Raw genomic sequence first — 13,052 nt, 5'->3', positions numbered from 1 at the left:
CATTTCCGGACGAGTCCACACTGATTTATATACCACACCGTATAGATGTATATATATGCCGTACCTAGTAGCCAGAACGCACTTCTCGGCCTACTATGCAATGCTCGATTTGCATAATAGGCCAAGTTATTCTTTTTATTTAAAAAAAATCCAATTTGTTTATTTGAAACATTATTATTATATTATATTAGGAACATAAACATAACTTAGTTATGTTAGTTTTGGTTCGGTTAAGATAGGTTAGGTTCAGTCATATATCTACATATGTTTTAACTCATATTAAAAAATAAATTACTCGTACATAATAAAATGATTAGTTTTATCTTTTCATAAGAAAAAAATTGAAAACTATCAATTCAGGAAAACATGACTTATTAGGCAAATCATACCTTGCATAGTAGGCCGAGTACTGCATTCTGGCTACTAGGTGTGTGTTCTGTCTTGTGTTAATGCCACATCACCCGTTCCACCTCACTCAAATGTAGATATAAAATCGGAGATGCGTAAGTTCTATTCAGTTGTGTATTTGTGAACTAAAGTCTTTGAAAATGTAATAAGTTTTACGAAACGCGCTCGTGTCGCGTCAGACTAGAAATAAAAATGAATTTTGGAGAATTGATTTTTGATTTACCTCCAACAGTGAAAAGAAATGTACGAAAGATTGAGAAAATTCGTGTTAGAATTATTAATCTTACTTTTTCGGTCATATTTAATAGCATATGTCTACAGGAAAGACTGCTACCAAAATATACTAATATATATATATATATATATATATATATATATATATATATATATATATATATATATATATATATATATATATATATATATATATATATATATATATATATATATATATATATATATAGGAATGAAGATGTATGAATTCCTTCTGAAGATGTATTTAATATACGAAAGTACTTAAGGAAATTCATGTTTCATTTTCCTCCGTGGTCTGACATTGTCACATTCTTAATCACGTGTTTATTTTCGTGATACACACACACACACACACACACACATATATATATATATATATATATATATATATATATATATATATATATATATATATATATATATATATATATATATATATATATATATATATATATATATATATATATATGTCGTACCTAGTAGCCAGAACGCACTTCTCAGCCTACTATGCAAGGCCCGATTTGCCTAGTAAGTCAAGTTTTCATGAATTAATTGTTTTTCGACTACCTAACCTACCTAACCTAACCTAACCTAACTTTTTCGGCCACCTAACCTAACCTAACCTATAGAGATAGGTAAGGTTAGGTTAGGTAGGGTTGGTTAGGTTCGGTCATATATCTACGTTAATTTTATCTCAAATAAAAACAAATTGACCTCATACATAATGAAATGGGTAGCTTTATCATTTCACAAGAAAAAAATTTGAGAAAATATATTAATTCAGGAAAACTTGGCTTATTTGGCAAATCGGGCCTTGTATAGTAGGCTGAGAAGAGCGTTCTGGCTACTAGGTACGACATATATATATATATATATATATATATATATATATATATATATATATATATATATATATATATATATATCACTAAAATTGAACATTTTTGGTGAATATATATATATATATATATATATATATATATATATATATATATATATATATATATATATATATATATATATATATATATATATATATATTATGTTATATTATATTATAATATATTATATTATATTATATTATATTATATTATATTAGTATATTTTGGTAGTAGTCTTTCCTGTAGACATATATTATTAAATATGACCGAAAAAGTAAGATTAAGAATCCTAACACAAATTTTCTCAATATTTCTTATTTTCTTTTTCACTGTTGATGGTAATTGAAAAATCAATTCTCCAAAATTAATTTTTATTTCTAGTCTGATGCGACACTTGAACGCGTTTCGTAATAACTTATTACATTTTCAAAGACTTTTAGTTTACACACACACACAACTATAACCTGCAAACACTAAACAGAGTTCTTACTATGCTATGATTTAAAAAGCTTTCATTTTATTTTATACCCCCATTTTGGGTGAGGTGATATGTTACAACAGTTTTGGATGAGGTGAACAAAACTTTCAATACAGGACAGAACACGAAACAATGGGTTTTAAGTGGGTAAATTGAAGGTAAGAATGGAAGTAACTGCAGAGGGCCTATTGGCCCATATTTCTTGATGCTTCTATATAGGAGCGGAGACTTGAAGTGGGTAAAATATAGTTGTGCATTAATTGGCTGTTGATTGCTGGTGTTGACTTCTTGATGTGTAGTGCCTCGCAGATGTCAAGCTGCCTGCTATCGCTGTATCTATCGATGATTTCTGTGTTGTTTGCTAAGATTTCTCTGGTGATGGTCTGGTTGTGGGAAGAGATTGTATGTTCCTTAATGGAGCCCTGTTGCTTATGCATAGTTAATCGCCTGGAAAGAGATGTTGTTGTCTTGCCTATATACTGAGTTCTTTGAGGCTTACAGTCCCCAAGTAGGTATTTGAAGGCATAGACGACGTTGGTCTCTTTTAAAGCGTTCTGCTTTGCGTCTAGAGAGTTTCTCATGAGTAGATTGGCCGTTTTTTTGGTTTTATTGTAAATCGTCATCAGGGCTCATCACCTTCTCTCATATTTCATGTTCACCAGTGTTTATTTACTTAATAACTACTGGTATAATATCTTGCTATTATAAAACTAATTCTACTATCATCAAACACATATTTACTTCAAGTTTCAAGCAGAGAATGCATATATAACTAACACGAAGGACAACTCTTCACTAGATTCACCAGCTATAATATTTTGGTCATGTTCCAATATCATAAATCGGTCCCAGTGTTATGTAGTAGAGAAAAAATGACTTATATCCAGTTTACGTAAAGCTACGAGTGGTCGAAACCACACTCAAATCCCGGAATGAACTTACGAAGGTTTTTCCACTTAGGGTAGTTAATTGAATACGGACGTACCCGCCACGAAGGCGCTAAGACGGAAAACGCTCTTAGCTAAGAGGAAAAACCTTCGTAAGTACCTTCCTGAATCCGGCCCCTGGCCAGTCGGGTGTGAGGCGCCCTCTCTTCACGTCTACACCTAGTGCTGAAGCTGAATCTGATGAAGATAATTCATATTCCACATTAGTGTTTGAAAACAATAGTGAGAGCGACGATTCAGACAGTAGTTTATTGCCAACCCAGAGACAACAGCGACGTGTTGTTATAGCAGAGACTCGCCTGAACTTTAAATTGAAACATGAGCTGGTAAAAATCCCCACACGTCGCAGGTGTGAAGTGTGCGTGTAAAGTCGGGTATCAGGAAGGAAACTGGTATAGCGTGCAAGACATGCGATGTTCCACTTTGCGTCATACCTTGTTACACCACTTATCACAGGAAAAGGGTGTATTGGGTGGACAAGAAATAACCACCCGCACCAGCTTCACTCCACCTAGGAACATCTGTTGAGCAACTTCAGGAATCAGTACCTGAAGGAGGTGGAGTGGAGATAAAATGCTCAACTTATTTTACTAGAATCGTCTTTGCTTTGGTAAGTACACATAATTGTCTTAGATTGTTTTAGTATTGTAGTCTATTTTCTTAGGAATATTTTGATACCTAAATGATAACTGTAGCACGAAAACTAAAGTAAGTATACACGAAACAAGAGAAACTTTTTTTGTGGGTGTTGCGGGTGTTGCGGGTGTGAGTTGGAGTGTCAAGAGCGGCTTCCGGTTGTGTATTTTCTGTCATCTCTACAGCTGTGAATTCCAAGGAATTGTATTTGATATGCATATGTCTGTGTAGGGAATTTTATTCCGAACACTATACAAACAAAAAAACGGTGTGAAACAAGTATAAACTTGAAAAACATGAGCAAAGTAAAAACTTTTTACGCTCACGGGTACAAACACGCGTAAGATTTTATTCGCCGCAAATTTATTTGACTCTGTGTTGGCCAACTCTACCCATGTTCTCTCCCGTCTGTGACGGGAAAAAACATTTTTTTTTAACTGTTTTTCATGTATTTTTCATGCGAGGAAAATCTTCGAAACCTCATTACCGATTGCTTTCAAATTTTTACACATCGTTGCATTCGAATATACGCGTATTTTTTATACCTACTATATACATATCTCACCTGTGACAGGAAATAACATGCTTTTTTGGAAAACAGCGCCATCTGTTGGACATAAGAGGAACAAATGCTGTAATCTCCAAAAGTTCTTCACCAATTGCTTTCTAATTTTGACACAACGTTGCATTCAAATACGTGCATGTTTTTGTATACCTGCTATATAGATGCCACACCTGTGACAGGTAAATACCTGCTTTTTTGAAAAACAGCGCCATCTGTTGCACGTAGGAGCAACACACTCTATACTAAATATGTTACGATTCCATTTCAATGTTTCTGATTGCATTGATAAATTGAATTTTCATACATTTCGATTTATTTTCATTTTGATTTAATTATTTTGTGTGACATTGTATTAGAATTTAGCTGTGTTCTTTAACATACCATTCATTCCGTGTATATAATTTTTTTTTTTTTTTTTTTTTGCAGGGATAATCCTGCACGGGCCTTAAGCCTCTGGCTGGCCCACTAAGTGTTGCTTGTTTCTGTTTTACTTGGGCGGAGGATGAGTATTTATGATTCGTATGGACGCTTCAGTAAGATTTTGCCATATGTGTTTAACAACTTCCTCTGCTCTGTTGAATCTAAGTTGAAATCTTAACTGGTTTGTAACTGTGCACTGTGTTAGATAATGTTCCAGTGGTCTGTCGGGCATTTCTCCACAGTGTTGACATTTCCTCTCATCTTCCGGAACCTGTAAGCCTATTTCCCATGCACATGGGTATCCAAGCCTGATGCGATGTAAGTGCACTTCTGTTGTTCTACAGCCCCCTTTCATCAAACTAAGTGGTTCGTAGTTGGTTGAATTCTTGTTCCAACCCGCAGATCCTGAAGTTGCAACTGCTGTGGTGTGGTCACTGTACATCTTTTGCATTGCTCTGTTTCGAATTACTTTCTTCATCTGGGATAGACACTGTGGTATGTAAATGTCTACATTTCTCCTCTTAGTAGCAAGTTTCCAGCTTCGTCTGCAATGTCATTTCCTATTATTCCCACATGACTTTGCACCCAGTTGATAAGTACCCCTCGGCCTTGTCGTTTGAGTGCGTGCATGAATGATAAGACATTTGTGATCAGATGGATGTTATCACATATGTGTTCTTGTTGCAAGGTTTCAATGGCGGTTCTCGAATCTGTATAGATGATAACATGTTGTCGGTGTTCAGCAAGAGCATGTTCCAAAGCCTTTTGAATGGCTAGCATCTCTGTAAAGTCGAACACCCATTTGAGAGCCTCCAACTATTCACAGAGTTTCCTGCTTTAACCGCAGCTCCGGTTTCTTGTCCCTGCTGGTCTACTGATCCATCTGTGAAGTAAGGGAAGCTGTCGGATGCCATGTTTGCTTCTATATGCATCTGTGCAATGTTACGTAGCAGATGAGGATTTGTCCGGTTCTTCTTTCCTTCAATAACCATAATCTTAAAGTCTGCCGGCAGAGATTCCCAATGGGCTTGTATAACAAAGTCTGCATGTATTTCGTCGACACCCCTCTCAGTGACTGTGTTTGCCATATCGAATGTATCGATGGTGTTGATCGCACAATGGGTCCACCTGTTGCCATTGGAGGCTTTTCTGTCCAGAGTTAGCGCTCCAGTGATTATATCTTTAAGTGAACTGATTCTAGGGCTAGTCAATATCTTGGTCAGTATGCACGCAGCAATCCCTTTTACCCTTATTTCAATCGACGGTAGCTTTGTTTCTAGTCTTAGGTTCAGTATTTTAGTCCACCTGGGAGCACCTGTTATGATTCGCAATGCATCATTTTGAAGAACCTCAACGTTTGCCCACTGACCAGGAGAAAGAGTGAGTAAGGCAGGCGCCGCATAATCAACCAGGGAACGAACGGCGTGTATGTAAAACATTCTCAACACTCTGTGTCCGCTCCTAGACGTGGCCCTGTGATTGCTCTCATTATATTTATTCGTGACTTTGCTTTCTCCTTTAGATATTGAATTTGCTTATTGAATGTCAATTTAAAATCAATCCACATTCCGAGATATCGATATTGTGTAACCCACTGAAGGTTAATGTCTTGAGTGCGTAGGTGCCTGTCTGGAGTGTTGCCACCTAGTCTCATTGCCTTAGACTTCTGTGCAGATATTTTTAGCCCTAAAACACTGCATTCAGATGTCACTTTATCTAAAGCACCTTGAGCTTTATTTAGAAGTGAAGGACCCGTAATGACTAATGCTATATCATCAGCATAGCTTAGCAATGTAACCCCTTCTGTAAAGGTCATTGTAACAAGGTTTTTCCATAAGGATGTTAAAAAGACTAGGACTGAGGACTCCTCCTTGTGGAGTCCCATTCTCGTGCAAGTGATAGTCCGACACTTGTCCTTGTAACTTTACTCTGGCATACCTGTGACTTAGGTAATCTTGAATCCATGCTAGCATTTTCCCCCTCACACCTTTTTTAACTAAGGTGTGTAGTATTGCTTGCGGGCTTGCAAGTTCAAACACTTTTTCTAGATCAAGGAAGACCACTACAGCTGGACCCGAGTTAACTGTTCCTAGTAATGTTGCTATGCAGTTTGCAGTACCTACTCCTCTAGTGAAGCCAAATATGTGTTTATGAAGGTCTCCAGTCTTCCACGGTAGCCTATTTAAGACCATCCGTTCTGCAGTTTTACTAATGCATGATGTTAATGAAATGGGTCTGTAATTGCCAGGTTCTTTCGGCTTAGGAATCGGTATGATGTCTGCTTTCTTCCAAGAGGTTGGTAGTTTGCCTTGCTGCCAAGATGCATTGATGACGTCCAATATTCCTCGTTCTCCAGCAGGACCTGCATGTGCGATCATTGAGTATGTAATGTTATCAGCACCTGGTGCAGTGTCCTTACCACCTTTTTTGGCTCTGCTTAGTTCCTGTTCGGTGAAGGGACAGTCACATTCGTCATTGATAGCTATGCCCTCATGAATGACTGTCAACCTCTCTTGTTTTAATTGTTCTTGCTGCCTTCGGACCATTGCAGAAAGCTGATATGAAGCTGTTCTTTCTGCAAATTGGAGAGCAAGTCTCTCAGCCTCCTGCAATGGTTGAATACATGCCTGTGGCCGGGCTGGTCGACCTGATATAGTTTTAATCTGACCCCATATCTTGCCAAGACTACTATGTTCATTTAGAGTTTGACACCACCCAAACCATCTTGCCTCCTTTACTTCTCTGGAAACTCGTCTTGCTTCAGATATCACCGCTCGTAGCAGAGTTCTTCCTTCTGGTGTGGGGTTTCTCTTTAGATGTTTTCTGAAGATGTTGACTCTGTGGTTCTGTTCTTTAACTTCATTACTATAGAACCAATAGTTCCTTCGTTTTGTGTTACCTGTGATAATGATTGGAATAGCTTTGTTTGCAGCAGCTGCAACGGCTTCCTGCAGATTGGTCTCGTGTATGTTCAAATCCTCAGGTGGCGTGTACGTTACATACCATTTTTCTAGTTCTTCTTGCTATACATTCCAATTGGCCTTTCCTAAATTCCACCGAGGCTGCGCAGGTGGTGTAGGAGGTCGTGCCAGGTTTAGTGTTGTGACAGTAGCATAGTGGTCACTGGTGATCACCGGGTCTACTTCCCACTTCGCCTGTTGCTGGAGTGCTGTTGAGATGAATGTAAGGTCAAGGGAACCTCCTAGAATGTGAGTGGGTTCCCCAGTGTTGAGAAGTGTAATTTCAGGTACTTCTCGCAGAGCTGCAGCTAAATGGCGCCCATCTGCATTCGCTGGCCCAGTTGCACCTAACTCTGGATGATGAGCATTAAAATCTCCAGCAATAATTACATTTTCCTGCGTGGCCAAGGCAAGCACTGCCTCTGCTTCTAGTTTACGTCTAGGGGGCTTGTAGACGTTGTATATGAGGAGCTCAAAATTAGCCATATTCACTGTAACCGCTAATACCTCTACTCCATCCCCACATGAAACTGAGCCTATTTTCTTGCTGGGTATGGTGTTTCTGACTAGGGTCATTAATCCTCTTTGTCTCCCCTGCTCATACGGTAGAACATAGTGCTGATATCCAGCTAATCTGAAGGATTTCGTGGCTGGGAAAAGAGTTTCTTCCAAAACGATGATATCTGCTTTCGCGCTGATTGCAGCCTCCTGAAGTGTGTGTTTTTTATTTCCAAGACCTTGTATGTTCCACTGCAGAATTCGTAATGGCCAGACGACGGGTTCGGTGGGTATTGCTTGTTCTACTAGAACTCCTCCTCGGAATCGACCTCTATATTCTCCGCCTCGCAAGTCGTATCGCCGCAAATCGGACTGCATTGATAGTTCGCGGTCATCCCCGACGTTGTTGGAATCTTTGCATAACTGTGGTCCATCGCTATGTTGTTGGAAGTGCAGCAGGTCGGACTGCATTGATTGTCCGTGGTCATCCCCGGCATTGTCGGAATCTGTGCAGAACTGTGGTCCATCACTTTGTTGTTGGTATTGCTGCAAGTCGGACTGCATTGATTGTTCGTGGCCGTTTCTTGTGTTGGTGGAACCCATGCATCTCTGCTGTTCAAAACGTCTTTGTTGGCGTTGCTGCATATCAGACTGCATTGGCTGTTGTTGTCTGTCTCCTGTGTTGGAAGATTCTGTTGATCGTGGGTGGTCACTGCTTCTTGCAGGTGCGGTTGTGAATGTTGATGTTCCGGTGTCTTGACTATCCGACTGTTATTGGTAGGCAGTATGTCCAAGTTGCGTCGTTTGTCCTCTTGTGCTCCATCCTGTCGGAGACTGTCTATTTCTCGTGTAACTGTGGTCTGCTGCACGATCTTGTCCATTATCACACAAGTGATGTCTTGAGTCTGTTGCTGTGAGGCGTTCTGCGTCATCTGTAGGCAATTGATAATGGTCTCTGCCATGATCTTCACGATGGTTTGCAGCTGGACCTCGGTAAAACTGTATAGCTGGTGTGTTGATTCCGAAAGTAAGTGTTTTCTGCTCTTTTGCATTTGCTGTACGTCTGCAACACTTTCGTGTAATGTCTGATTCGGAATTAACAGATTCGGGAAGTTTTGCTCTGTGAGAGTGGGTGGCTGTTGTGGCTGTGCACGAGTGTTCCAGACGTTGGTGTTGGTGTATGTATTGCTGGTCAGTGTGTTGATCCTGGCCTGAGCTGTCTGCACTTTTGTTTTCCGTGCAGAGCAGGTTGTGCTCCAGGCATGATGTTTGCCTCCACAATTTGGACATTTGGCTGTTGTGGTCTGGTTTGCCTTGTGCTTGGCAATACAGTCTTTGGTTGGATGTCTCAGGCTGCACACTCCGCATCTCTCCTGTCCTGTGCAGCGTGACTGATGGTGGCCGTATTTCTGACACCTGAAGCAGCGTAGGGGTTCCGGGACGTATGGCCTCTGTCGGTATGTTCCCCAATTTCCAAGACCGAATGTTTCCAGCACATGTCCCATGACGGTCACCAGAACCTGACGCGTCGCTGCCTTGTCTACTTTTGTGCGGCAACGTTCCGCATTCAGGATTTGCTTGTGTTCTAGTACAGGATCCAGGGGAAAGTCGAGTGGGTATCCCAAAAGCACGACTCGAGTGCGTCTTTCTGAAGGGTCCAGCTTTACCAAGCATACAGGTTTCCCTTGCAGGACTCTTACCTTCTCTAAGTAACGTGCAGTCTGTTGGTCTTGTGGTGTCATTATTATTTCTCCTTTCAGGTTGACTGTAATGGAAAGTTTGAGCTCTGGTTGTTCTTTTTCCATTGCCGTTACTACTCCATATGCTGTAGGAAAGTGGTCTGTCTGCATGATCTTGAATTTTGGAAGATGTGCAGAGGCTGGCGATGTCTGGTGTGAGACTGGTGGTGTCCTCCCCTGTCTCATACTGCTGTCCAGCGGCTGGGCTGTGGAGAGAGGAACATTTACTGACACTGGCTGGTGCTAAACTGGTGGTGACCTCTCCCGACTCATACTGCCGTCCTGTGGCTGTGTTGTAGACAGAGAAGCATTGACTGACAGTGGCTGGTGTGTGACTGATGCTGTCCTCTCTAGGTCCATTACGTCCGCTGACTTGCTGGTAGAAGCAAGTGGTAAAGCCTCGATAGCAGTTTTCTTCGGTGCCTGCTGCACATCGGTCCACCGTCCCTCCTCGTCCGAAAGCTGCTTCCATTTCCTCTTGCTCTTAGCCTTCCCCATACTCACTTCACGCAGTGAGAACCGACTCAAACTACCGGAGCGAGCAGGCGACACGTCCTCACTGCACGGTAGCTCAGGAGCAACTCCCGCCGTGTATATAAGTAGAGAAGCCACACCTGTGACAGGTTAAATATGATTTGTTTTTGAAAACAGCGCCATCTGTTGCATGTAAGAGCAACACAGCTATACTAAATATGTTACGATACCATTTCAATGTTTCCAATTGCATTAATAAATTGAATTTTCATAGATTTCGATTTATTTTCATTTTGATTTAATTATTTTGTGTGACATTGTGTTGGAATTTAGCTGTGTTGTTTAACATACTGTTCATTTCCTGAGTATAGTGTATTCTTTTCACTGTTTTCATTTCGTTCATTTAACTGTTCTTCTTATTTTTCAGTGATGGGAACATCAGATCATTTGATGTTCCCAATTTTCTGATTGGAACATCAGTTCATTTGGGGATGCCTCGAACGAGGGAGTGGGGAATGGTGGGGAGGACGAGAGGATGGAGGGTTGGGGACGGTGGGGACGAGGGACGGGGAATGGAGAATGATGGGGAGGACAAGGGGAGATTGGAGTGGGGGATGGTGGGGAGGAAGAGGGGATGGTGGAGTAGGGAATGTTGGGTAGGGTGAGGGGATGGTGGAGTGAGGGAAATTGGAGAGGACAAGGGAACGAGGGAGGGGAATGGTGGGGAGGACGAGGGGATTGGGGAATTGGGAAGGGTTGGGAGGAAGAGGTGACGGGGGAGTGTGGAATGGTTGGGTGGACGAGGGGATGGGGGAGTGAGGAATGATGGGGAAGACTGGGGGACAGGGAAAGGTTGCTGTGGCTCTGCAACGCATTTGTTGCTTAGCCACAGCAACACATGGCCGTGTACAGCAAGTCTATATAAATGAAAATGGAAATGTTCGTTTGTTCAAAATCGCTATCTCCGAAAGTTGTTCACCGATTGCTTTGAAATTTTCACACAACGTTCTATTCGCATACGAGCAGGTTTTTATATACGTACTATATAGATGTCACGTCTGTGACGGAAAAAAAACACGTGTTTTGGAAAAACTGTGTTTTTTCAACCCGTCCTCGACTCAAGTCCATTACATTCAGCGGTCGCCCCCACAGACGCATTCATAAATTTTAACATGCTGTTCATTCAAAACGGGAATTTTCTCAAGTATAAATTAATATTATAATATATTAGCATATTGTGTATATATAGGCATAAGATAGGTTAGGTTAGGTGTTTAGGTTCTGTTGGCGATTATTTGTATTTGTAGTACGTGGGTGAAGCATTTATAGCGTTGTGGTTCAAACAAAATTCGTCAGTGAAGCATTTGTTCTGGAAGTGTTCGAACGAAATGAGTTGTGAGTCGTGTGAAAACCGTTTTTCATTCTTAAACAGGGGGTTTGGGGAGTACATGGAATCACTTTTGGATCTTTGTTTGGAGGACGGGCTGAGTACATATGTAAAAACCTGCTCGAATGCGAATGAAACGTTGTGGGAAAATTTGAAAGCAATCGGTAATGAGGTTTCGAAGATTTTCCTCACATGAAAAATACATAAAAAACCAGCCCGTCCTCCAAACAAAGATCCAAAAGTGATTCCATGTACCCCCCAAACCCCCTGTTTATGAATGAAAAACGGTTTACACACGACTCACAACTCATTTCGTTCGAACACTTCCGGAACAAATGCTTCACTGACGAATTTTGTTTGAACCACAACGCTATAAATGCTTCACCCACGTACTACAAATACAAATAATCGCCAACAGAACCTAAACACCCAACCTAACATATCTTATGCCTATATATACACAATATGCTATTATAATATTAATTTATACTTGAGAAAATTCCCGTTTTGAATAAACAGCATGTTAAAATTTATGAATGCGTCTGTGGGGGCGACCGCTTTTTTTTTTTTTTTTTTTTTTTTTTCTTTTTAGCAGGGATAATCCTGCGCGGGCCCTAAGCCTCTGGCTGGCCCACTAAGTGATGCTCGTTTCTGGTTTACCTGGGCGGAGGATGAGTATGTATGACCCGTATGGTCGCTTCAGTAAGATTTTGCCATATGTGTTTAACAACTTCCTCTGCTCTGTCGAATCGAAGGTGAAATCTTAACGGGTTTGTAACTGTGCACTGTGTTAGATAATGTTCCAGTGGTCTGTCGGGCATTTCACCACAGTGTTGACATTTCCTCTCACCTTCCGGAACCCGTAAGCCTATTTCCCATGCACATGGGTATCCAAGCCTGATGCGATGTAAGTACACTTCAGTTGTTCTACAGCCCCCTTTCATCAAACTAAGTGGTTCGTAGTTGGTGGAATTCTTGTACCAACCCGCAGATCCTGATGTTGCAACTGCTGCGTCGTGGTCACTGTACAGCCTTCGCATTGCTCTGTTTCGAATCACTTTCTTCATCTGGGAGAGACTCGGTGGTATGGAAATGTCTACATTCCTCCTCTTAGTAGCAAGTTTTGCAGCTTCGTCTGCAATGTCATTACCTAATAGTCCCACATGACTTGGCACCCAGTTGATAAGCACCCGTCGGCCTTGTCGGTGGAGTGTGAGCATGAATGATAAGACATTGGTGATCAGATGGATGTTATCACATATGTGTTCCTGTTGCAAGGTTTCAATGGCGGTTCTCGAATCTGTATGGACGATAACATGTTGGCGGTGTTCAGCAAGAGCATGTTCCAAAGCCTTTTGAATGGCTAGCATCTCAGTCTGTAAAGTCGAACACCCATTTGAGAGC

This window comes from Procambarus clarkii, chromosome 11, assembly GCF_040958095.1.
Source record: "Procambarus clarkii isolate CNS0578487 chromosome 11, FALCON_Pclarkii_2.0, whole genome shotgun sequence".
In the NCBI taxonomy this organism is placed as follows: domain Eukaryota; kingdom Metazoa; phylum Arthropoda; class Malacostraca; order Decapoda; family Cambaridae; genus Procambarus; species Procambarus clarkii.
Note: the sequence above shows the minus strand (reverse complement) of the source record.